General features: G+C 42.0%; 1 protein-coding gene across 1 annotated transcript in view; it reads left to right on the top strand.

The window, feature by feature from the left end:
• The first annotated feature begins 4,982 nt into the window (after positions 1-4,982).
• GTDC1 (glycosyltransferase like domain containing 1) overlaps positions 4,983-24,048 on the top strand; it is a 340,919-nt gene continuing 321,853 nt past the window's right edge. The window contains exon 1 of the mRNA XM_035130918.2: positions 4,983-5,037. The gene's annotated coding sequence lies outside the window, so the exon portion shown is untranslated. The remainder of the gene's footprint in view (positions 5,038-24,048) is intronic.

Genomic DNA, 24,048 nt, shown 5'->3' with positions numbered 1-24,048 from the left:
AAACAACCAGTGCTGTGATTATCTGTGACAAGGTTGTTGACCTGTAGGTCTATCTCAACTAGTAAGACTATTTCATATGAGGTACCTGCTTCAACCTGATCTGAGCATCTAGAAGTGAAAGAGAATGTTGTTCTCTATTAGGGTTGCCAGCAACTTCTAATTTTTAAAGGATCAGCCATTCTTCCAGAGCGCCACGATTCGGCAGAATCTAAGTTGTGCCATCTGTTTGAGAATTCTACAGATCTGCAGATCACCTAACTTGTCAATGCTGAGAGAACATCACTAACTAACCTACACCAGACTTTTACCCCTTGACTTTCCTAAACTCATTCCCCAGATATACACATTATTCTATGATGTGACATTTAGTTATAATTTCAGTTTCTGTGATGGTGTATAACAGGGGTTCCCAACTTTTGGGAGCCTGGGGTCACATTTGGAAATCTAAGAAACTGTTTTGGGCATCACAAAATACCTATTTCAAAGAAGAAAAATAGGTGAATCTCAGAATAATGTCTCCAAATAAGTGGCAAAACACCACACTCCCAAAGTAAACAAACCACAGACCAAAAAACCCATAAAAGAACAGACAGCACTCCTTTCCTTGCAAATATGCAACCTCCTTTCAACTGAACAACTAAAATATTCCAAAACCCCTCAATAAGTTAAAAAAAGGGGGGCAAGAGGGCTTGGCAGGCACTAATGAGGAATGTCTGAAGGTGGGCTGAGCATTTACAGTGTAAGTTTGTAGCAAGAAAGTCACTATGATTCTCAGCACAGTCTCCACAAATTGTTCATTAAAACCATGGTTGTATAGGACATAAAGAGTAGAACTACATCTGGCATCATGTTATTTTTCATTTTTTATTTGTTCAGAGACACTTTTACATCTTGACAATAAAGCACTGTGGAGCAGTAAGCAACCCAGTGGCTAATACTGGTAAGGCAGAAGGCGGGCATGCCAATGGTGGGTGGAGCTAGCCAGAGCCAATGACAGGCAGAGCAAGTGATTATATTTTTCTCCCCATCCTCCTACACACTGAGTCCCACTAGGACAAAGTTGAGACTAAGGAGGAGGAAGCTGGCAACTAGTCCCACCCATAGCTGCCAAGTTTTCCCTTTTCTCGCGAGGAAGCCTATTCAGCATGAGGGAAAATCCCTTAAAAAAAGGGATAACTTGGCAGCTATGGTCCCACCCCCTGGACTGGTTGTAAGTAAAAAGTGGGGGTAAGGGCAGAGCAAGGTTATTTGCACAGTGCTCTGTTGGCCCCAACAGACCAGCCTTCACTGAAACTATAACTACGCATTGGAAGTTGGGAGGTCATATACTTTCTAAGTTATGGTTATATCTGAAAGGTAACTCCTTTTGTTTGTTGTCCTACGTGGAGCTTTAAGCCCGATCCAAAGCAAAAGACCCATAGCTCAATTTACAAATCCTAGACACCATGGAACTTATAAATAAAGGTTATTTCTTGTAGGCATCAAATATTTTCTGCCTTTTCCTGGTAAAATTCCCCAAGGCTACTAGTGAACTGCATTCACAAGGTGGCACTTAAAAGTTAATGGTCTATTGTCATATATGAAGGGGTTTGTTTTTCACATAGGATGCTCCTCAACCTCAGAATTCAGGTTTCAAAGTTTCCAGCAGTCCCTGAAGCACACTGAACTGTGTGACATCAGAGCAGCCAAGCCAATGGCAGCCAGAAGGCTCACAACTTGCTTGCCAATATGGGCTGTTGTAGAACATCTGAGTAGATCAACCAATGGCACCAGGGGAGCCACAGCAAGCAGGGAAAACAGAAGGAAATAAGGAACAACAGCAAGGGAAGACTCATGAGGACTGTTCAGGACCAGCGGAGAAAGTCTTAATGGTGTGGCCCTTCATATGGTAAGTGATTGGACCGTGAAGTCCCGTGTGGCATGTGGACGAAATGTTCCAACACGCTGCCAAGAAGACCAAAAAATAATTGAACTCCTATACTTTAGTCCATCTCACTCCTCCTCTACTGTCATTGCTACTGTCATACACCCATCTCCAGAACAGCATGGCTAGATCTAGGACAGATCCGGTGATTTGCCATGAAGAAAGAAGTAATGAAAGCACTCATTAGAGGGAACCCTATTAGACCAGGAAAGCTTTTAATCCCTGTCACACAGTGGTAAAATGTTGCCAGCCTGAAACTCTTAAATCAAAAGCACTTTCTGAGCGTAAAGAGGAGTGACTCCTTTCTGCAGCTTCCTTGGTACCATCCCTCTGCCATAATGCTGAGGCCTTTTGCTTTCTTTAAATGCAGGGGTCTAACTAATTACTGGCAGGAAGTGCTCTTTTTTATTTCATTGGTATGCAAATTAACAGAAGTAGAAAAATATTCTAAAGAAACTGTTACAATATCTGTCCGCAGCCTGATGGCCAATTAGAAAGTGGTATTGTATCAAGCCTTATGGCTGCAAACTGTTCTCACTTGAATGGCTTGAAGTTGAGTTTTCATGGGGGCTGTAGCTACTAGGCCTCTTAGAATGAGGGGAAAGGTATTTCAAGTGAGGAATTATAAATTAAGAAACATTTTCTGATTAAGCCGAAAAGAAACAAAGAAAGGAAAAAACTAACTTGGGGATTTGCCTGTTTTATACTTACCACCAGTAAGCTCTGCAAAACACACACACACCACTAAACAAAACACACACACATCCCACAAAAGTTTATTTGACCAATTCAGAAGTTAGGACCAGGATTGTGTGATACTTTTCACTTTATTCTGTGGACACATTTCAAATAAAGTTAGGGACACTGAAAAGCATCTGTGTCGTATATATTAATGGGATGAAAGTATACAGAATTTCCTCTGGAGGACTGCATCCAACATCTGGCTTTCCAGTGGTGTAAACAGTATAAAGAAAGCTTAAAGATTTTTATAATGGATGGTTGAAAAGGGCTATATACTGTGAATACAATATATTATTTTCATACAATTATTCAATACTTCCTGCTTCCACTTAAAAACTTGCAAGAACTCCCAATCTTGTGATATTTGGGTGCTTCCGCTTGCAGAGGACAGTGGGAAGCAGAGAAGCACAGGAGCAAGAGGAGGAATAATGAACAAGCAGCTTCTTGAGCCAATCAAAGGGAGGTGGGGAAAGAGTTTGAGGTGGTTTGTTTCCTTATAGTACCACAGTAATATATGCAAAAATATAATATTCTGGATGTATAATTTTTATGAAATACATTATTTGTGACATTTACCTTCCACAACTACCCATGGTTCCCTTTTTACAATCTGTTTTTGCTTTCTGCAGTGGTCAAACATGCATCTCTAGTGTTTACTAAATGTACCTGATGGGCTTCAGCTAGCCCACAAATGTTTATGCCACACCAGAATCAATTTTCTGTTCCTTATGGTGTCATAATGTTTTCAGTAATTTGTAATAACCTATGGTGGCACGACTAAAGAGTCGGACATGACTAAACAACAACAACAATGGTGGCATTCAAATAAGCTTTACTCAGAGCAGACTCATTGAAGTTAATGAACATGACTTAAGTTAGGTTCATGAGTTTCAATGGGTTTACTTTGAGTAAAACTTAGTTGAATGTCACCCAAAGCACAGTGGTACCTTGGTTTACGAACTTAACCCGTTCCGGGAGTTCATTCTTAAACCAAAGTGTTCTTAAACGAAGGCGTGCTTTCCCATAGCAGCGGGGGACTCAATTTACAAATGGAACACACTCAACAGGTAGCGAAACATGTTCTTATTCCAAGGCAAAGTTCACAAACGAAAACACCTACTTCCAGGTTTGCAGCGTTCTTAGTTATTCATAAACTAAGCTGTTCTTAAACCAAGGTACCACTAGATTCACTTAGGAATTCGAATTAGCAGGGTTTGCAAAAAACAGAATAAGGAATGTTTTACATTACCTAGAAACAGAGTTAGGAAGAGCAGAAACTCTTTTTTGCCATCTTTTCAGGGTTATTGGGGTAGGGTGGACACACTGCTGCCCAATACCAGGTGACAATAAAAGTAAATTTGTTCATAGATCTTTATCTATAGGCTTTTCTCTGTTCCAGTGGGAGTATTTTAAAATAGCTTTTTGTGTGAACCACACAGCCAAGTCATGGACCCCCTAATTTTGATATCTCTGTGGTAGCTTTTGGTACGTGAATGGTGTCACGGACTCCCGTGGTGGGTTATGCAGACCCCCTGGGGTCCCCGACCACCAATTGGGAACCACTGGTCTATGCTGACCGGTAGTGGCTTTCCAGGATTTCAGACAGGGCACATTCCCAGCTTTACCTGGTGATCTCAAGATTAAACCTGGGGCCTTTTGCATGCAAAACTGATGCTCTACCAACTGAGCTATGGCTCTGCCTTGTGGAGATGCATGCAGGTGTCCTTAAAGGATGGGTGTACTTTTGAAGATTCTGGGGGTTCCCTGGGGAGCGGGGTGGGGAGATCGCTCTCTGAATGAATGTTCATTGATGCTGAAGACTTATGTGCTCTATGTACGGATTAGCGGCGATGACAAAAGCAAAGCCCGGTTTGGCGCGCCCTGTTTCATTAACACGAAGGGATCGTGTAGATGCCTTGCCGTGAATAAGCCCGCTTGGGCTGTGATCTTACACAGGAAGCCCCATGGAGCGGATCAGTAAAGGTGTGGCCGTGGGATAGTTCTAAAATATACGGTGCCCCTCTCCAGTCCACGTCCCTCTACCAAATATGCCCAACGAAGTCTGTCCTAAACCTACTTACTTGGAAGTAAACCCCGCTGAAGCCAACGGGGCTTACTTCTGAGTAAGCGCGGCTGGGTGCACTGGAGAAGGCAAGCCGGGGCCAACGCGCCGGCGCACCTGCAACGCGGGTTGCACCGAGGCGCCGCGCGTAAAAGGGAGAAGAGAAGCCAAGCTGCAGCTGCCGCTTCGCCCGGGCCGGCTCTTCCTCCCTTCCGCGTCGGGGCGGAGAGCGAGCGAGCGGGAGGCGGAGCCGGGGAGGCCGCGCGTTGCTGCTGCCGCCGGCCTCCAGGAGGGGACCAACAAGGAGGAGGTGAGTTTCCCCCCACCTCTGGGTGGGGTGAAGAGCCAAGGCCGCGGCGCGAAGAGTCGAGCTGGGCGGGAAGGGGAAGGGCGCCGGGCGCGTTGGCCGCCTCGGCGCCGTAGCTCCACAGAGCAAGGCGGGCAGGCGAGAAGACCAGAGCAGCGGGCCCAGGGCGCGCGCAGGCCGACGGGCGGCGAGGCGCTCAAGCTGCAAAGAGCCGCCTTGGCGAGGCTGGCCGGGGAGGACGCGAGGGAGGGACGGGCTGGAGGCGGGGGCACGTTGCTTGGGCGCTCCGCGTGAGAGGCGAGAGGCGGCCCCCTCGGCGCTGGCGAATATGCATATGAAAGGAGAGCGAGGGAAGGAGGCGGAGCGGGGGGAAACGCGAGTCTCCCCGGAGGCGCCTCTCCTCTGCCAAGACCTGCAGGGACCCCTGTCGTCGGGCCCAGTAGTTACTGGCTGGCCCAACATCCGAGGTCGACGGAGCGCCCGCCCGGGAGGCTTCCAAGCCAAGCTCCCTCCCCGAATAACCCCACTCCTCTGCCCCTTGCCGGGCGCTGCCTCTTCGTGGGCTTCGAGGCGCGGACGTTTGCATTCGGCGATGAAGCAGGCTTAAGTTGCAAGAAAGAAAAGAGCGTTCCGGAGCACGTGCAGAGTGCTTTCCCGTGTTAAGCACCAACACCCACATACTGCGATTTAGTAGCTTCTGGGTCAGAGGGGCGAGGCTTCCTGGCAAGCTCGAGGTTTAATCGCTCATTTTAGAAATAAAAAGCACTGCGAGGGGGTGGGCTTTGAAGGACAATAAACCTCCGCAGTGGAAAGCAGTGGTGAGTTTTTATGGGGAGGGAGAGTAGCTTGAGTGGGAGAGCACCTGCTTTGTATGAAGGGTCCACATAGACCCTCTTGCAGATCCATAGAGGGCTGGGCAGCTTCCAGCTTCTTAGGCCCCTAGTAGTAGTAGACATAATTATTATTATAGTAGTAATAATAATAATAATAATAAATAATAATAATAATAGGAGACACAAAAGTAAGTTTCCCAAAAGGAGTGAGTGGGTTATTTATATAATCAGCTAATCTGAAGACACACATTCATGGCTGTCCAATCTTGTGCTGTCAGAACTGATACATTTTTACTAAAATGACAAAATCTGTGTCCGTTGACAAACGCACATACACACACTTTACCAAATCACATCTCTTACTTGCTAAAAAAAAATCAGCTCTAAGCTGAGAGTGGGTGTCACATTTTAGTGTGATGTGCATAGTCGCAAAACTTCTCAAATGCCAAAAAATTAACAAGTGTCTAAATGTGAGTTCTCCTTTGAGCTTGAGGCCTAGACCAATGGCCCTCCTGGCTCACTCTCTGCTTGATTCTGGTCTAAAGTTCAACCCCAGGTATCTCCAGTTAGAAGGATCAGGTAGTAGTGGGTGATGAGTAAGACCCGAATAAGACTCTGAAAAGCAGGAGCCAGTCAAAGTGCTTGCTGAGCTTGAGAAATAGTCTGGGATGTTAAGGCAGCTTCCTGCTTACTGTTTATGTAGTAGAATAAATCAAACACTGCTGCCCCAACCTTTCTCATGCTGGGGTTCCTTAGGACATACAGTATTAAAGGGGCATTTGCTGAAGGTTTCTGTTTTCTAAATTTATGGAGATTCTCCTTTTACCAGTTAGTAGTAGGCAAAGATTCCTGTAGACAGAATGCAGAACCTCTGTAGACCAGCCCAAAATGGTGTCATAGAGTTGAATTCTAAAAGATTCCATTTCTTCAGGAACTGATACATGAGACAAAACCTGGTCTGCTTGGGTATGGTGGTTGAATATTCAGCATTTTGCATGTAGCGGAGCAGAAATGTGATTGCTGGTTTGCAACTCAGCACAACAAAGTTGCTGATAGTGGAACTGGGAGGTGGGTAAAGTACACAGGCAACTTGCAAGTTTAAAGTTTGTTGGCACAGTCCCAGTGCCATTTTTCAGCAAATAGCAAATGCACAGACCCATTGATTCCATAGCCACAATATTCTACGTTGAGGCATCCTGATTCAGAGGTTTGAATGCTGCTTTCTTTCTTAAAGGCCCCACCCTCTCACTATATATAAGGGTCTGGTGACTTCTGTTTCAGTGTATCTGAAAAGTGTGCATGCACACGAAAGCTCATACCAATGACAAACTTAGTTGGTCTCTAAGGTGCTACTGGAAGGAATTTTTTTATTTTATGTAAATTTATGTGGATGCATGTTGTTGGGCAGGTAATAAATATTAGTGGGCCTTCAGAAATAGCTATTGTGTGTGTTACTTTGGAGAATATCCTGTTGTGTATCTTATGACACAAAGGAAATGGCATTCAGAGTGAGAACTAAGAGGTTGCTGACCCAAACGGAAATGGAACAGCAGTAGAAGCCCTGCTCATTTGACATAAGATGTATTCATGCCTAGGAGTAGGACTATAAACACACCTCCCATCCATGTACAGTATTCCTACACAACTATAACAGACCTATGCGTAGACCTGGGACAATACAAAATGCGTAGAGAGATCCCACATACATTCAAGTAGTGCAGGTGGAGGTTCTGTTCACAACTTGGGATGAATGAGGAGTTGCTTGAAAACCTCAAACGCAGAGGAACCCACCACTCCTCTAGGTAATTGGTGCCATTACTGAATTGCTATAAGTGTCAGGTTGTTTCTATTGATGCTTAACCAAAGCCCTACCCCCTTGTAACTCAAACCCCTGTAGATCTTGTTCTGCCGTCTGGAGCATCCGAGAACAAGGGCTTGCCCTCTTTTATTTGACAGCCTTCAGGTATTTGAGGAGTACTACCATGTCATTCCTCAGTCGTCTGCAGGCTATAATCATGTGCACATGGTTGTGCAACTGGACATAAATCAGCTAGCTTTGGCCATACAAGTAAAAAAAAAACCCTCTTAAAATGAATCCATATTGAGGGGAGTGTCTCTGTTTCAACTGAGTGATATTTGGCAAGTGTGCACAGATCTGTTAACACATAACACTGTGACAATGGGAATAGCAGACTGGAGGGAAATATTTGAGGTGTAAATATATGCACTTTCTTCAAGGGAAGAGGGGTGGCGTTTGGAAGTTTCTATCCTGCACATAAATAGTTCTTGGATGCTAACCACACATTGTTGGCTTCGATCTTAGCGCAGTGGTCAAGAATAAAGGAGAAGCAGATTGCAGCCTAGTGTATTTCAGTGGCTTGGTATAATTCAATAGAGCTGTTTTATTGGACTCTATTAACCTGGTTAACCTTAAGCCTTAGCCATGGCAGGAGTTTCATATAAGAACCCATATGTAAAGTGCAATATTGAATTTTAATTAGAGCTTTTAAGACATGAAGTGGAATGAATTCTACCCAATTCTTCCTCCTCACTTCTAATGTACATTTCTTCCCTTAGAAGCTTAGGCTTGATAAAATACTGTGTGGAGGGGAGAAAGTATATTTTCACGTGCCGGCATAATTTTAGCTAGTTTGGAAAAGCACAATGAGAACATTTCAATATGTTCCATTTCAGTTTGCGATTTAATCACAATTGTATGTTTACCAGTTTGGCACCCAGTCTGGACACCAATTGGTGTTGGTAAGGATTCTTGTGCAATTTTTAATTTTTACTCCCCCTAGAATTTTAAATATAAAACTTTTAATAACCTCTTGGGATTTAGAATAATGTACACACGTTAGCTAGAAGTCCCGTTTTAGAGTGCCTACTGAAAGTTTTATATACTTCAGAAAAATTGCTGTTCAGTGCAACCTGAGAATGATTGGTATGAGCTTAATTTTTAAAGTTTTTTTGTGTGCAAAAAAACCCTCTTAATTTTAAGAAGTTGACCGTGGCCTGAGCTGGAAACTTGAATTACAGTCCTAAACTGCTGCTGAATCAGTGCAATGTCGTATCCTATTCCTAGTAGGTATCCTGTGCTCTGCCAAGTTTTTAATTCTACTGTTTCATGTTTATGCTGCACATGGAAGGTGTCAGATCCCATGATGAGCATGGGAGTAGGCTTGGCACTGCTGTCACCGTTGCCACCCATGTCATGTTCCCCCTTACTACTTGCGTGTGACTTGCAGAAGACGTTTCTGCAACTGTTGTACAATTGCTCTTTCTCATCTCATTTGGTCTAACCCGAGGTACCACTGTATACTGTCCAGGAAAGCCTATTGAACAAGAACAATGTGTTTCTAGGAAAACAAGAAAAGCGACGAGATGTTTTCACGTGTGGGGGGGCCCTGTTATGAAATACAGTTCTTAGGCTGAAGTGTTGACTGCTCATGCTTTGCACCAGCAGCACAATGTCAAGATATATTGTATGCTGCTTCTGGGCTGATGTCTCTCCAGAGGACGTTTGAGTCAGGCACTTTCCTGTGGTTTTCGTGCCTCAGTTCATGCCCAAGCATACAGTTCAAAAAGATTTTGTTGCGTTTATTTGTGCATCTGCTGCCGAGAAGGGAGTTCAGAATACCACTGACTTCAGATCTTGGTAGTTTGCTAATAGAAAGTAAACAGACTTGCTTCTGTTTGGGCCCTGACAGATTTGAGACACAACAACTAGGCCACCTACTCCCCATGAACAGAAGAGCTGCCCACCTATAAATGTTATGTGGCTGAACTTTCAGAATTGCTGAGCTGTTGTTTATACACTGTTTCCAGCCTCTTCTGGAAACCTGTTGGAGCCTGGCATGATAGAAATGACTGGATGCTTAGCTGTTTTGAAGAGTATTTATGACAATGATGGATTTATTTGCCTTGAAGTATAATTTGTAATAGGCATACATAAATGAGACCGAAAGGAACTACCAGTAGGGAATTTACCTTGGGTGAAGATTTCATTTAAAATGTGGTGAATTAAATGTTTTAATTTTGTATTGCATCTTATCTAGTGAGATGTAATTTGTTTGCATACGTATGCAAAATCAAATACTACACATGCCCTAATGTCCTAATACTAGCAGCCTGATTTGAGATGTTTAATATGGACAAGATTGTTGTAAATGGACGCATAGGATTGGTTACGTAGTGGGTTACTACACATAATATTAAAGTGGTTATGCAGAATGGGAGTGACAGAATTGAAGTTGCAAGGGAGGAATAATAGAATTGTAGAGGTGGAAGGGATCCCAAGGGTCATCTAGTCCAACTCCCTGCAATGCAGGAATCTTCTGCCTAATTTGGGACTTGAACCCATGACCCTGCGATTAAGAGGCTCATGCTATGCCAACTGATCAAGCTCATTTGTAAGCCCTTGGGTGCATGCCATCAGGGGTCTTGGAGATTTGAATTCCTTTAAAGTAGCTTGGTGTTCTCTTACCACTTTCCCCCCATCTTTGGCTGTAGTTCCCTCCTTGCATCATTTATTGTGCTTTCACCAGCTTGGGCACCGCTTTTGTTTTGGATGAAGACAGAGGCAAAGCAGGTGCTGAGCAGTTCCACCTTCTCTCTGTCATCCAGTAACACTCCTCTGTCTTCTCCATGCAGAGGACTTACTACTTGCTTGTTCTTCCTTTTGCTTCAAACATAGCTGAAGAAACCTTTAAAAATTATTTTTAACCTCTCTTTCAAGCCTGAGCTCATTCTGAACTTTGGGATGCTTGACCTTCTCCCTGCAACTGTTGGTTACTCGTGCATCCTTTTCCTTTGTGATTCCCACTTTCTTCCATTTTTAAAAAATACACGCCCTTCTTAATCTCAGCTCATCTGTAAACTCCACACCAGTTTCCTTAGATGCCTCCTGCTTTTCTAGTTGGAATTTTCTGGTTTGGGGGTTTCAGTATTTCACCTATAAGAAACTCTCATCCTTCTTGGACTCCCCTCTCTTTGCATATTTCTGACCAAGGGATCTCACTTAGTAGTTCCTTCAGCTTTTTGAAATCTGCCGCCTTAAAGTCCAGAGTGCATGTCTGACTACACTCTCCCTTTCCTCTGTATCATGAAATCCAAGAGGGCATGATGATCACCTCTTCTCAAGGTTCCCAATATTTGCCCGGTACATGTCCAGGAATGAGACATCATCCTAATGCAGAGCTGTGGAGATATTTGCAGAGGACATTTGTTGCGTATTTCCCTAGTGGGTTCCACACCTGAATGTTAAGATAGGTTGGGGAAAACCGGCTCAGAGGGGTATTTGCAAAGGAGAATTCATAGGTGTGGTTTAAACCTCTCCTCCAGTTTGCTATGGGTTGGAACCACATGTTTTCCAAGATAGCATCTCACATTTAAACCTGAGTTTAGGACTGTCAGGAACCTGTGTCGTTGCCAGTGCAGTGCTTTCTGATACTTCAATTGATTTTCACCTTGAGGAGAAGTTGGTTCATTCTTTGGTTTCTAGATTCTTAACATGGAGGCCTCCAGAAACCACAATAAGACTGTGAATGCATTTATAACGCAGCTTTACTGCTATAAGTACAGAACTTTTAGTGTTGCCTTGGTAGATATGTCTCAAAAGTAAATGTCTTAAATATACACCTTAACCATATTGCTGTGGATGAGATGTGAAAATAAAAATAAATGTGTGAATATCCAACAGACTGACACGGATTGCTTTACATTTTCAACATTGCATCTTCTGACTGCTAGTCTGAAAAAAAGAGATTATATATACATTATGTATATATAACTTTGTACAAAGTTGTAAGCTAGGAAAGGGAGATACAAATCTTTTAGTTCGGGATCCTCTACTTTCTGAAGCTTTACGTTAACACACTGATGTAATTTGGAGGCGATGAACTGCTTCCAGAGGGTGAAAAGCTTGTAGAACTCCACCTTTTGTCTTCTTCTAACAAATGCCATAAGGGAGATCATTGTTTTGTTTTGTTTTTCCTAGGGAAGCGGAGTTTTTGAGGCAGTGATTTGCTCAAGGCCACCCAGAAAGTGTCTGAACTTGGCCCATCAACACAGTTTTCCAGGTCAAAGTCCAGTACGCTGTTTGGACCCCACCAAGGGCTCTATTGGAAGATTTAAAGCAACCTTGCTTTGCTGTTTTGACCCAACAACATGTAAAAATCTCTAAATTAATATCCTTCAACACTCTCTGTGGCTTGCAGGGTTTGTTATATATGGTTTATATGCTGTGGAGTTGGATGCCCCAAGGGGAAATCTTGGCCATATTTTGTGAATACAAAAGCTTGAGGTCTTTCTAATATAAACTTTCAGAAAATTTGCCTTTGACCTTGGTTGTCTACTGGACTGCAATTTAATACACAGTGACCTTCTCATTCCAACCTTGCGCATAGTTTAAGGTAAATCAGAGTTTTCCCAAATAAACAATTACATGATCTTTCAGCTTAACAAGAACAATTTCCTGTCTTGATCTTGCACTTAACCTCCCTCCTCCCCTTTAAAGGAACAAAATGCTTCTGTTGTCATAAATTCCTTTTGTTTTTGGATATGATTTATAGTTGCAGGGTTACATGGCCCTGATCATTGTTGCTGGCAATGCTTTAAAAATTAGTCTCACTTCTGCATAAAACTATTAGCTTTCTTTTAAAATTTAATCTTCAGGCTCCTTGTAAAACAGATGGCCGTGTTAGATGTTTAACTGCAAAAACTGCAAATTAGGAGACTATTTGAATGTTTGGTGTTCTCAGAACTGGACTGGACACATTTGTAATGGAGTTGTTTAGGATGGTTAAGAAATATAATCATTCACTCACTTTGAGATTGTGTGACCTTGGCAGCCAATTTACATGTGTCTGCCCTTGATTCCTTAATAGTTTGTGCTTAAAAACATCCTTAAAAATGTTAAAACAATGCACAATATTTTAGGAGGTCACAGTAGCCTCCAGGGTATTACGACCAGTGATAGGACATGCCATTTTGTACAGTATTGCAATCGTTGATGCTTCCTTAGTGCAGCAGGCAGACAGGCAAGCGCTGATGTTTTTAAGACTGGTATGTTTGTCAATCTTCATCACAGATTTATTGAACAAAGTGTTGAATGTTTCAGTGTATTTGAGGCTGTAAATCCCTTCTTCAGGGCAAACCTATTTGCCAAGTGTACCCAGAGTTGATTGTGAAGCTTTTCTATAAGCTGCCCTGAGAACATGGCTATCGGGTGGCCGAAAAAACCAAAACCAAATGCATTGGCCCTTTTCTTGGTTTAGATCAATATTCATATTTTCCAATTAGTATATTTCATAAAAACACATACTAATTGCTTGCTTTAATAATTAAAAACCTACCTGTTTGCAGCTAAATAGATTCTTTTATACCAGAAGGGTGCAGGATACGAAAGATACCTTTTGCCCCACAAATGGAGATGCGGCCAGGTTTGAGGGGACCCTGGGCATGTTGCCCTCAGCACCATGTTGCCCCCTGTGCCCCTCTGATGCTAATTTATTGATGCAGTCTAGCAGTAAATTAGAGGAGTGGGTAGAAGGATGAACCAAGTTCTTTCCTTGCCTCTGCTCCTTCTCCATTTGGCTCTCCTTCAACAGGCAGCCCATTAGCCTGTTTCTCCTCCTCTTTTCCTGGTGTTCTCCTTCCCTTAATTTCAGCGGTCTGGAACCAGCCAAAAGTAAAAGCATCTGGTTGTGTGGGTTTTTTTTTTTTGTATGGGGTGGTTGGGAATCAGCACAGCACTTGAACTTAATGGTTTATGTTGAGTTTCTTTGTTTGCCTCCGTGTATAGTTGTTTACGTGACCCTCTAAAATTGTTTTTTAGAGCCCTATAAGGAAATAATATGAAGATTACAGAGATCTAGATACAACTTTCGACAGGCAGATTTGTCGTGATGCTGACTCTCTGGCTTTAAATGTTTACTAACAGGCAGGAATAAAATATAGTTGCTTTAAAAAAACAATTGGAGGATTGTAGGGTGGAGATTTCCTTGGGACCTGAATTTGCAAATTGACACTATTCTGGCTAGAGCAGGACGGTTGGAAGTTAAGGTAGATCTGACATCACAGTGTTCTGAATGTGTTTTAATTCCACAGAGAAATCATATTGTGTTTTCCTTGGAACAAACAGTCCAAACTTCTATTGAAGGTTATGTTCATATGAAGTTTACTCCTTAGCAAGTACACACAGGATTTCAGCCAAAGCCTCTTAATGTAACTTCATATGAAGTTACATTAAGAGGCTTTGGCTGAAATCCTGTGTGCACTTACTAAAGAGTAAATCCCATTGAATTTTGTGAGAGCCTTGCTTCGGAGTAAACAGGCGTAGTCTTTGGCTGCATGTCTGTGCCTTTCTTTCTTTCTTTCTTTCTTTCTTAGAACTTTTAACTCTAGTTAAATGTTAAAACTGTATCCACTAAAACATGAAGTTCTGCTGCTATTAGTAGCCAAAGTTGGTCAGTATTATTATTATTTTAGCTTTTTGTTTCTTCTTATTAGCTACGGTACATTCCCAATAACTTTCATGCCATTTACGTCACTTTCCTGCTGATGATTTGCAGCAAGGGAGATGAAATGGGCAGCTGTTTTTATCAAAATCCAGTTATAATCCACCTTTGGGGGGGAAAAGGCAGAAAAGCAGGAATTTGTTTGTTTGTTTGTTTGGCCTGATTTTGAGTGTTTTTAGCTGCTAGGTTTGTTTTGAGTAAAAAATAAAAAAGGATTGCCTACTTGAAAATAAAATGGACTTTCTGCATTCCACTCTTATTTATTTATTTATTTCAATTCAATTATCGCCACTTTTAGGCTATGTTGGCACAGTGTCCTGGAAGTGTCACCAAGAAAAAATGTCAAGGGACATTGGTACTGTTGGGGTTGCTTCACATGAGGGCAGTGGTCTGCTTGATTTACCAGTTGAAAATCTAGACTTTCTGTTAATGAAACCGGCAGTGATGGATTTTAAATCACAAAAAACATTCCAAAGGGTGTTCCATTTCAAGTTTCTGAAGGCCACTGCCCATGTTACAGTTTAACGTTTCAGACTACCCTAATCTTTGTGTAGAAAAGAAGAGAGTAAATGCCATACTGTATTATACAACCCATGGCACAAGTAATTCTTTATGCCGTGATATTTTTTTTAATGCCAAATTCTCTAGTCTGGCATAGAACTGATACAAGAGGTATTGTAATGTGTATATTACATTTATTGTTATGTATATTTTGGCGTTTTCTAGTAGTTAACCAAAATCCTCACGGTCTCTTGTGAATGCCGGCACCTTTTGTATTTTTAACAAAATGGTGGTTGAGTCGTCCCCCGTTCCCAGAAGAGTGTTTATTCCTTAACTTGGCTATTTTTAACCACTTGCACGGTGTTCATCTTTTCTTCCCTGTCTAAATGGTTTAATGAGGGATTATCTTTTGTATACTTGTTAAAATGAATAATCAGTAGGAGAAAACATTGCAGAAATAAACAAGAAATGGTTGGAGTTTGCTCTGTTTAACTGAGACAAGTTATTTCATCCATCTTCAGTGTTCCTTAGCAACGCGGAGTAGTCTTACCCAGGGCACTTTCACATCTTTCTTCAAATATAGCTTTGGTAATGTTTTATATGACCTGAAGTTCGTCCATCTGTCCTGAAGCTCCCAATGTTTTTCCATTGCTTTCAATGATCAAATGATCTTACGTGCCTCCTTTCAGCTTAATAATGCACAAGTTGACGAGAGAATCATTTCACATGTCAGGTTTTTCAAGAGTTCTGGGAAATTACTTGCGGTTGTGTTTAGCAAAGCTAAAAGTTATTGAAAATGTGTTACAATTTCATAATGAAAGGAGTAAGAAAAAATATTAGCTTGGAAACAAGCTAAATATTTTCTGATAGCCCTAGCCTCAAGGGGGATTCTGGGATCGCTTGTAATAAAGGGATAATTTTGATATCTTTTGGTCAATGGACTAGGACTCTGTTTAGATAATAATTTTTTGAAAATGCAGGCTTTATGCAGATTGTTACATTATCAAATTGTCTGAGTGTCAACAGTGAGTTTATTTACAGCCAGTGCTTTCATTGTTTCTTCATAGATTTAGGAAACTTGTTCTCTTGCATATTCCTTCTTAACAGATCAAAGGATATCTAAACACCCGATAATCCTGCTTTCCTCTTCTTGCTTTACATTTTGCTAATGTTCGTAAAACTGATTCTGCTACTTGCACTTGTGGATCTCTGATTAGACTGTGGCTAAACTCTACTTATTTAACTGAATAATGAAGTTGTTGCTGGGGTGGGCATGATGTCACACAGATACTGCTTTACATGGTTCTCCAAGGTGGCCATATCAGCATAATGGCTACTGCCAATCTTCAAAACTAAGGTTGACGAAAAGAATATTTTCCAGTCTCTGTGACACACATAACTCCACCACGGGCATCAGTTTAAAGTGTCCTCCACTTGGCAGCCATTCTCTTACGGTAATATCTCCCCGTGGTCTATATGTGAAGCAGAATGAGATGATGAAGGTCCAAAGTCATAGGCACCAGCTCCAGGGTGGCGAGGCTCTTCGGACAATCTTTTTTTTGAGAGAGAGAGAGCCGACCCCCGCATTGTTGAGGCCAAACATGGAGCCAGGCGTGGAGCATCAGGACATCGCATCAGGCCCCCTCAGTATTCTTTGATGGCGCCTCTTTCCAAGGTGGTCTAAACCACTAATAGCTCAGAAGGTCGGTGGTTCGAATCCCTGCGACGGGGTGAGCTCCCGTTGCTCTGTCCCTTCTCCTGCCAACCTAGCAGTTTGAAAGCACGTCAAAGTGCAAGTAGATAAATAGGTACCGCTACAGCTCGAAGGTAAATGGCATTTCCGTGTGCTGCTCCGGTTCGCCAGAAGCGGCTTTGTCATGCTGTACGCCGGCTCCCTCGGCCAATAATGCAAGATGAGCGCCGCAACCCCAGAGTCTGTCACGACTGGACCTGATGGTCAGGGGTCCCTTTACCTTTATACTGTAGTTCTTAACTGTGTTGCAAAACTAACTTTTTTCATCATAATCAAGAAGAGCAATTTTCTGTCCTAGTCATTTTGTGTACTTGCTATGAAAGAGCAATATACAAGTTCTAACATAAAAATTTCAGGCTTCGACCACACAGCTCCCCCCCCCCCCCGAAAGTGATCCTATTTGACTTTGAGGGTAGTGTCATGATACGGAGTTTATATGGAAAAAAACATATCTGCGTATTTGTGTTCATGAGTTTCGAATTGAAGTATAGTTTTTTCTTTTTTTAAAAAAATAATTCCTGCTATAGAACCAAATGTTTAGCTTCCAGATTGATGCTGCTTTTGATTTGCAATGTCTATGGGAACCATTCACACCTAACTGTTTGAACCTGTCCACTTCCTCCTGCCTGTTGTCCAGCTAGCATCAAATCTCCATATAAGCGTTGCTTTCCTTAAGTGTAATATTTATTAGTTCGGATATATTGGCAAGGATGCCAAGAATCCTGCAATAAGCAAAGAAGGGATGCATATACTTCATGTCATTTCCAGATGTTTTTGTTAAATTTTAACCAGCTGTCTTTACCTGATTACAAATACGTGATTAAGTGGTGAAAGCACAACCCATTTTAAGCACCAGAGTGAAACTTGACTTAGGATTGGCTTGAGCATATGGTGGTACTACTAATTTTTCCTGGGGTTTCACATTTGCCCACTTCCAATTCCTGAAACTTCTGCTGATTATGGAATCCCCCCCAAAGGACTGCTGCAATCTTAGCAGTGTGGGAATAATGGGTTATGAGTGTGCCCCTTCCTGATCTCGGAAGCTAAGCAGAGTCAGGCCTGGTTGGTACTTGGGTGGTAGACTGACTGGGAATACTGGGAGCTGTAGGTTTGGGTCAGTCCAGATAGCTCTACTGGTTAGAGTGTGATGCTGATAAATGCCAAGGTTGCAGGTTTGATCCCCGTATGGGACAGCTGCATATTCCTGCATTGCAAGGGGGTTGACTAGATGATCCTGTGGGTCCCTTCCAACTCTACAATTCTATGATTTTATGAAAGGATGTTTGTGGGTAGGAAACCCTCACTTCCAGACAAGTTCAGTAATTGGCATCTCAATTTTCTGGCCTTAGAAACAAAGAGCTGATTCCTTCAAATTTTCCTCTTAGAAAGCTTTCTGTCCTTTACTGAGTTGCTTCTGTCAATCTTCACATAGCTGGATTAAGATGGGAAACCAGAGGCCTCTGTTTAGAAGGGAGATATGGAAAGAGCTGTGGGAAGGAAAAGGTGTTATTTGGAATGGAACCATACAGAACATTTCTTTCAGAAATTACTGTATTTCATGCACCAACTGATGTTAGACCTTGCTATTTTTTTATTCTGCAATGGGCATTGCTTTGCCTTTGCCTTTCATATAAGTAAATCCTGTATTTTATAATTAAATCTTTTAAGGCCAGGGAGTCATATTGTCTTAGCTGTTTAAACTTAAGGTATTTTGATAATGCCTTTATAGCTGCTGTTTCCAAATGTGGGCTTGAAATGTTAGCAGTAACACTAGGTTTATTTCCTACCTCAAGAAATGAAGGAATTCTCTGGCTGCTCCATTGTTCAAGACTGCTCAATCCAATCAAATTGAGTTACTAACTGTTGGCTAACTGAATGATCCTAAACACATTTACGTAGAAGTAAGCCTCGTTGAGTTTCTTTAGGAACACTGCCTGAATATGTCAAAGTTCCTCTTTGAAATTACGTCCAAATGTTTTTTAACGAAAACATGTAACTTATTACTTTCTGGCTTTTAAAGAATTCTGCATAATAAATTGGTGACCATACTGTGTATGCAGTTAACTCTGCTCTGATTGGGGGAGTGAGCTATATTATTCAATACCTTTATTTATTGTGGGGTTTGTGTTACTGTGGATTACTTTCTAACCCTCCTTGATTATTTAAAATAAGTAGTTCGTAACCTTTCAAAAAGTGATCCTATTTAATGTTTAAACGAGGCCAGTTACTTGTTTTTAGTAAGATATATATAGTGAGATCACAAAGCGAGGCATGTAGTGTAGGTTCCTTTTTGTTAATCTCTTATTTGTTATTTCTTTGTTATTTATTAAGTGAATTTATTTATACACTGCCCTTCAAGGTTTCCTAGGATGGCTTGCATTAAAACAACAGGATAACAATTCAAAATGCAACAATAATAATCCACAAGTGTCTTTGTGGCAGTGCATGGGATTCTGTTGGTACATTTGCACTCACTGAAGGGCTTTTGAGACAGTGGGTGGCTCTTGCTATAGCAGTGATGGCGAACCTATGACACGCGTGTCAGCACTGACACGCATAGCCATTTTCGGTGACACGCGGCCCTCCCCCTTTTCCTTTTTTTAAAAGGGGAAACAATTATACATTTTTGTTATTTAAACTACAAATATCGTGAAATTATGGGTTTTTTTTCTCGAAGTGACACACCACCCGAGTTATGCTCGGTTTTTTTGGCGAATTTTGACACACCAAGCTCAAAAGGTTGCCCATCACTGTGCTATAGGAAGAGAAAAGGAAGTTACTTTCCTGATTCACCCTTCCTCCTGTAGCTACCTAGTCCACTTTCTATCCTGCCTCCCAGCTCTCTGGAGCCGAGTTTTTTTTGGGGGGGGGGAGAGGGGGAATTGGCAAAAATCCCTCCCCTCCTTCCATTAGCAGAGGCACCCACTGGATCAAAAGCCCTCTCGTGAGCCTGAGAGCATCAGTTCATTTGCACCCAGCCAATCTATAAACATGGCTGATGGTGGAGAGAATGGCCATTTGAGAGAAGAGTGGATCGTACAGCAGATCTATTCCATCTCAGAAATCTTGCATCCTGATTTCAGCGACAGCGCCCTGAAGTAGGCAGACGGAGAAGGAGCGACTTCCTGAGGTCCCTTGTTCCTTGTGGACAAAGCTAGCCCTTTGTGGCTCCTCTCAGAACAACATTTTAGAAAAAGGAATAGGGAAAGTGTAAACAGGAGACTTTTGGCTTACAGGCCAAGGCACACACACGACACACAGGCCCCTGAGGCCTGCTTCATGCTAAGCAAAGTAACAGATCTTTGTTGCTAAAGGGATTAGGGCTGCAGGATTTCTGAGGCACCATTGAGGCATTCAGCGGGCCTGAAGCTGGGGCTTTGTCAAGAGAGACCTCTGTTATAGAACTTTTGCAATTTTAAGGAATCGGGCCGTGTGTCAACAACAGAAGCCACTTTTGCTGCACTGTAGCTCTGGCGGTCCCTGCAGAGAACAGGGGGTGACTTGCTGGGCGCCTGGGAGGGCAGAGTGCCAGCCAGACAAGGCCCAGTCGAAGGCTTGGTGCCCGCAGTGGTAATTTGGTCTCTTAGTTTTTCTTTATTTTTGATCTTTAACATTAATTCAACTCCAGAGTCCGATTCCTGATCTTTTTTGGGTTTTAGAAATATAGGCTATATAGGATTTTTGATAAAAATTTGACCCTATAAACATGGCGGATCGTCATGTTTGCTCAGCCAGTAATTAATATTAAGAATCGCTGTATTGATTTGCTTGAGGTATTGTGGAACTGCTACAGAGGGTCGGATTCCGATGTTGAAATGAGTTTTGCATTTTGAAAAACGTGTTAATAACTATTTTCAAGAGGCCTAAGTGGTGCTTGTTGTGGTACGTCAGCGGGGAGGAATCTGTGACCCTCCAAATGTTGGACCACAGCTTCCGTTATCTGTAGCACTGACTATGTTGACTGAGACTGATGGAAATTGCCCCCAAAATATATGGGGAACCACAGGTTCCCCACCATTGTGATATATGAAGCAGGAAGTGGGCCAATTTGGCCACCTGTTAATGAATCAGAATCAAAATGCCTTGTTGAGGGACGTATTCCAGGCTAAGCATCAAGGAACTTTTTTGTACATCACCCTGTCTGGTGGACTTCAATCTTGGCCATAGAGGTGTCTAAGGGTGCCATGTTGGAAACCCCAGCACTTTAGGAAGATTGATGCCCTAGGACAGGCACCCCCAAACTGCGGCCCTCCAGATGTTTTGGCTTACAACTCCCATGATCCCTAGCTAACAGGACCAGTGGTTGGTATAGTACTTCGTACTTCAATGTTATTTCTGTGAAGGGAGTAGGGGTCTTGTTTTCTTCTAGTGACCCACCCTGATGGATGTGTTTGGATAGGAACACATAGGATCTAGAGAGGGTAATTTTGAATATTAATTTATTGTTAAATTTCTGTCCTGCCCTTCCTCCCCGAGGAGCCCAGGGTATATTGCCCTGCATAATTCTGGCTGCATTCGTTACTTCTTTTTCCTAAGATTGTCACCCTAGAATTGCTGACAAGCAACCACCGCTACGGTTCAACATTGGATTACAATACATTCTAGCAGATTTTGCAAGAATGCCCTGGCAAAAAGAGTGATTTGCTTTTGCATGCTCAGTTACCATTTCTTCTTCTGGCTTTGAGGCAGATGCACATGTCCAGAACGGCACATATGTGAAAGCCACAGCCTTTTGCTGGCAATGTCAGTTTCTTCAACAATGCATAAGCTTCTGGGTTTTGGAAATGAAGCAAGAGACGTCAGTCGGCAATGGAGCTTAATAAATAAATATACAGGTCTGCTGTTTTTAATGATCAAAATATGATTTCCAGATTATTAATATTTTAATGGCCTAAATGCAATCTAGGGAATGTTATATTGCCAATTAATAATGTTCAAGTAATTGTTTCATCTGGAACACACATGCATTTCCTAATACACTTTTCTTTTCCCCTAACACAAGTTGCATTCCCCACCTCCACCCCCAGATCTCCAAAGGATGATGTTCCAAACCTTCCCCAAATAAAACAAAAATAGTTTCAAAGTTAGGCACAAAAGTGCTGCCAGTGGACAATACTGCTAATATTTATATGGTATTTCCCCTTGCGGTTCCCATCAATATTCTTCTTATACCAAATTTTCAGCTACCTTTAAATTTTTGATTTTTAAAAGTAGTTTTGACTATGTATGGACACCTATGGAAGGCAGCATTTCTCAAGGAAAGCTTGATTTTTTTATATAAACCCCCCCCCCCAACTACAGGTGTTTGTGGTTTGTCTGAATGTTTGCATTGCAATAATCCAATTCAGTAAATACACCCAGCATGAAATTTAACTGTGTTTTAATGTTGTGCTTAAACAAAGTTATTGACACGATTATCCACCTCATGGTGGATAATGCATACACATAAAGTTTCATTCCTTGAACATGGCAGAAAAAGTGTTGGGGGGAAATGGTGCCATTGGAGTTACATGGGAATTGATAGTGATTTGCGAAAATAAATAAAATAAAAGAGATAAATCTTATGCTAAAGATAATCCAGACTGTATTTTATGCTAAAGATAATCCAGACTGTATATGAGAGGTTCACTTAGATGAACTTTGTCCATTTGGGTATTTGCCTGGGCCCTTCAGTCCTTGGTTTCCAGCAAAGTGAAAGCTTACCATTTTGTGGGACATTTGAGATGAGGTAGAGCAGGCACTCCCAACCTTCGGCCCTCCAGATGTTTTGAACTACAATTCCCATCATCCCTGACCACTGGTCCTGTTAGCTAGGGATAATGGGAGTTGTAGGCCAAAACATCTGGATGGCCTCAGGTTGGGAATGCCTGAGGTAGAGGGAATCACTTTTTGACATGTGTATCTAATTTTGATTCTGTTCTGCTGATCTTAATTTGATTTTTGTCTGCTGTGTTAAGTTATTTTTATGACTGTTTTATTGTACTTGCGGGTTAAAAATAATACATTCTTGATAGTTCCTTTGTTAGCAGTTTTGGATGTTGTTGAAATGGAAGTGGACGGAAGTGTTCTTAAGCACAACAATCAATCCTATTTAGGTTGGGGAGCAGGGGACTCCAAAAACAACAAGCAACTCCCTCAACCAGCTAGCTACAACAAAAAAGCAAAAAACTAAAATTAAATAAAAACGAAAACTGGGAAAGCATGGGTAATGCTACACCCTTTATCTTTTCCTGCCGGTAGATAATAGTCCTTCACTGGAGGTTCTTAAGCAGAGGTTGGATGGCCATCTGTCATGGATGCTTTAGTGGTGATACCTGCATTGCTGGGGGTTGGACTAGATGACCCTTGGTGTCCCTTCCAACTTTGCGATTCTACAGTTCTAATATGCATGGCAGCACCTTGTTGGGCAGCAGCTGCTAGTGAATATTCTAAATTGAATGTATTCAGATTATCTTTTGTATTTGTACAGAACTCGGAATGTTTTGAATATGCATTTTCTGTAGTTTCTATGCTGGTTACTGCCTGAGGCAGGTCACCTGCTGCTCAGGTTGATCTTATTACAGCACTCCCGACTGAAGCAAAAGCCTGTGTGCGATTGTAGCTGAAAACGCTCCAAACCTGTCACTTAATCAGGTGCTGAAAACTTACGTGTTGATGTAGTCACAGAAAGAAATGGAAGATATGGATGAAGAGACCCAATTTCTTGACCATGAAATATGTACGGTACTTAAATTCTGAGCAACTTTTTAAAAAAGAGGTACCTTGCTCCTTTTTCTATATAGATCAGACTTTGGTAAGCTTGGCATTCCACCGTTCTGTGGTAGAGCGTGCTGCTGCCTGACTTCAGTGCTTGTCCGTATGAATAAAATCTCATATTATCATGTCTATAACTGAGCTTATTTATAAGGATGGTGTGCAGAGGAGTTGCTCTGAACGGATGCAGTGCGGTGGAACTGCTTAGTGTTAATCTAATGAACAGCATTTGTATGGGTGTGTTTCTGTCTAGCTAAATGCTGAAACAATCAATGTACCGGAACTTAGTATGTCTGTTTTAAAGCACTTGAGCCTGGATCCTAACTTTATTTTAATGAATGAAGCAGAGTGAAAAGTTCACACAACAGGGCTTTCTTTGCCATCCTATCTTCCAACAGCCTCTGTACTTCTGAGAATCTGTTCCTGGGGTTGAAGGACATTTGGGTGTGATGTTAGTGAGGGTGTGGGAGGGCTGCCAATAAAGGCACAAGTTGACACAATTTCCCCACTATTGTGAGTGGAAGAACAACTTCCATGCTCGGGTTTAGGACTGATGAGTAAAAATCAAAATTTTAAGTGAAATCGGTTCTGTTTCCTGTAGATGAAATTTGTTAAGCATATTGTATCTCTTTGCTGTTTGCAAGGCAGTGAGCTG

Source organism: Zootoca vivipara, chromosome 1, assembly GCF_963506605.1.
Source record: "Zootoca vivipara chromosome 1, rZooViv1.1, whole genome shotgun sequence".
Classification (NCBI taxonomy): domain Eukaryota; kingdom Metazoa; phylum Chordata; class Lepidosauria; order Squamata; family Lacertidae; genus Zootoca; species Zootoca vivipara.
The sequence above is the reverse complement of the archived record's forward strand: the minus strand, read 5'-3'. Positions and strand labels throughout refer to the sequence as shown.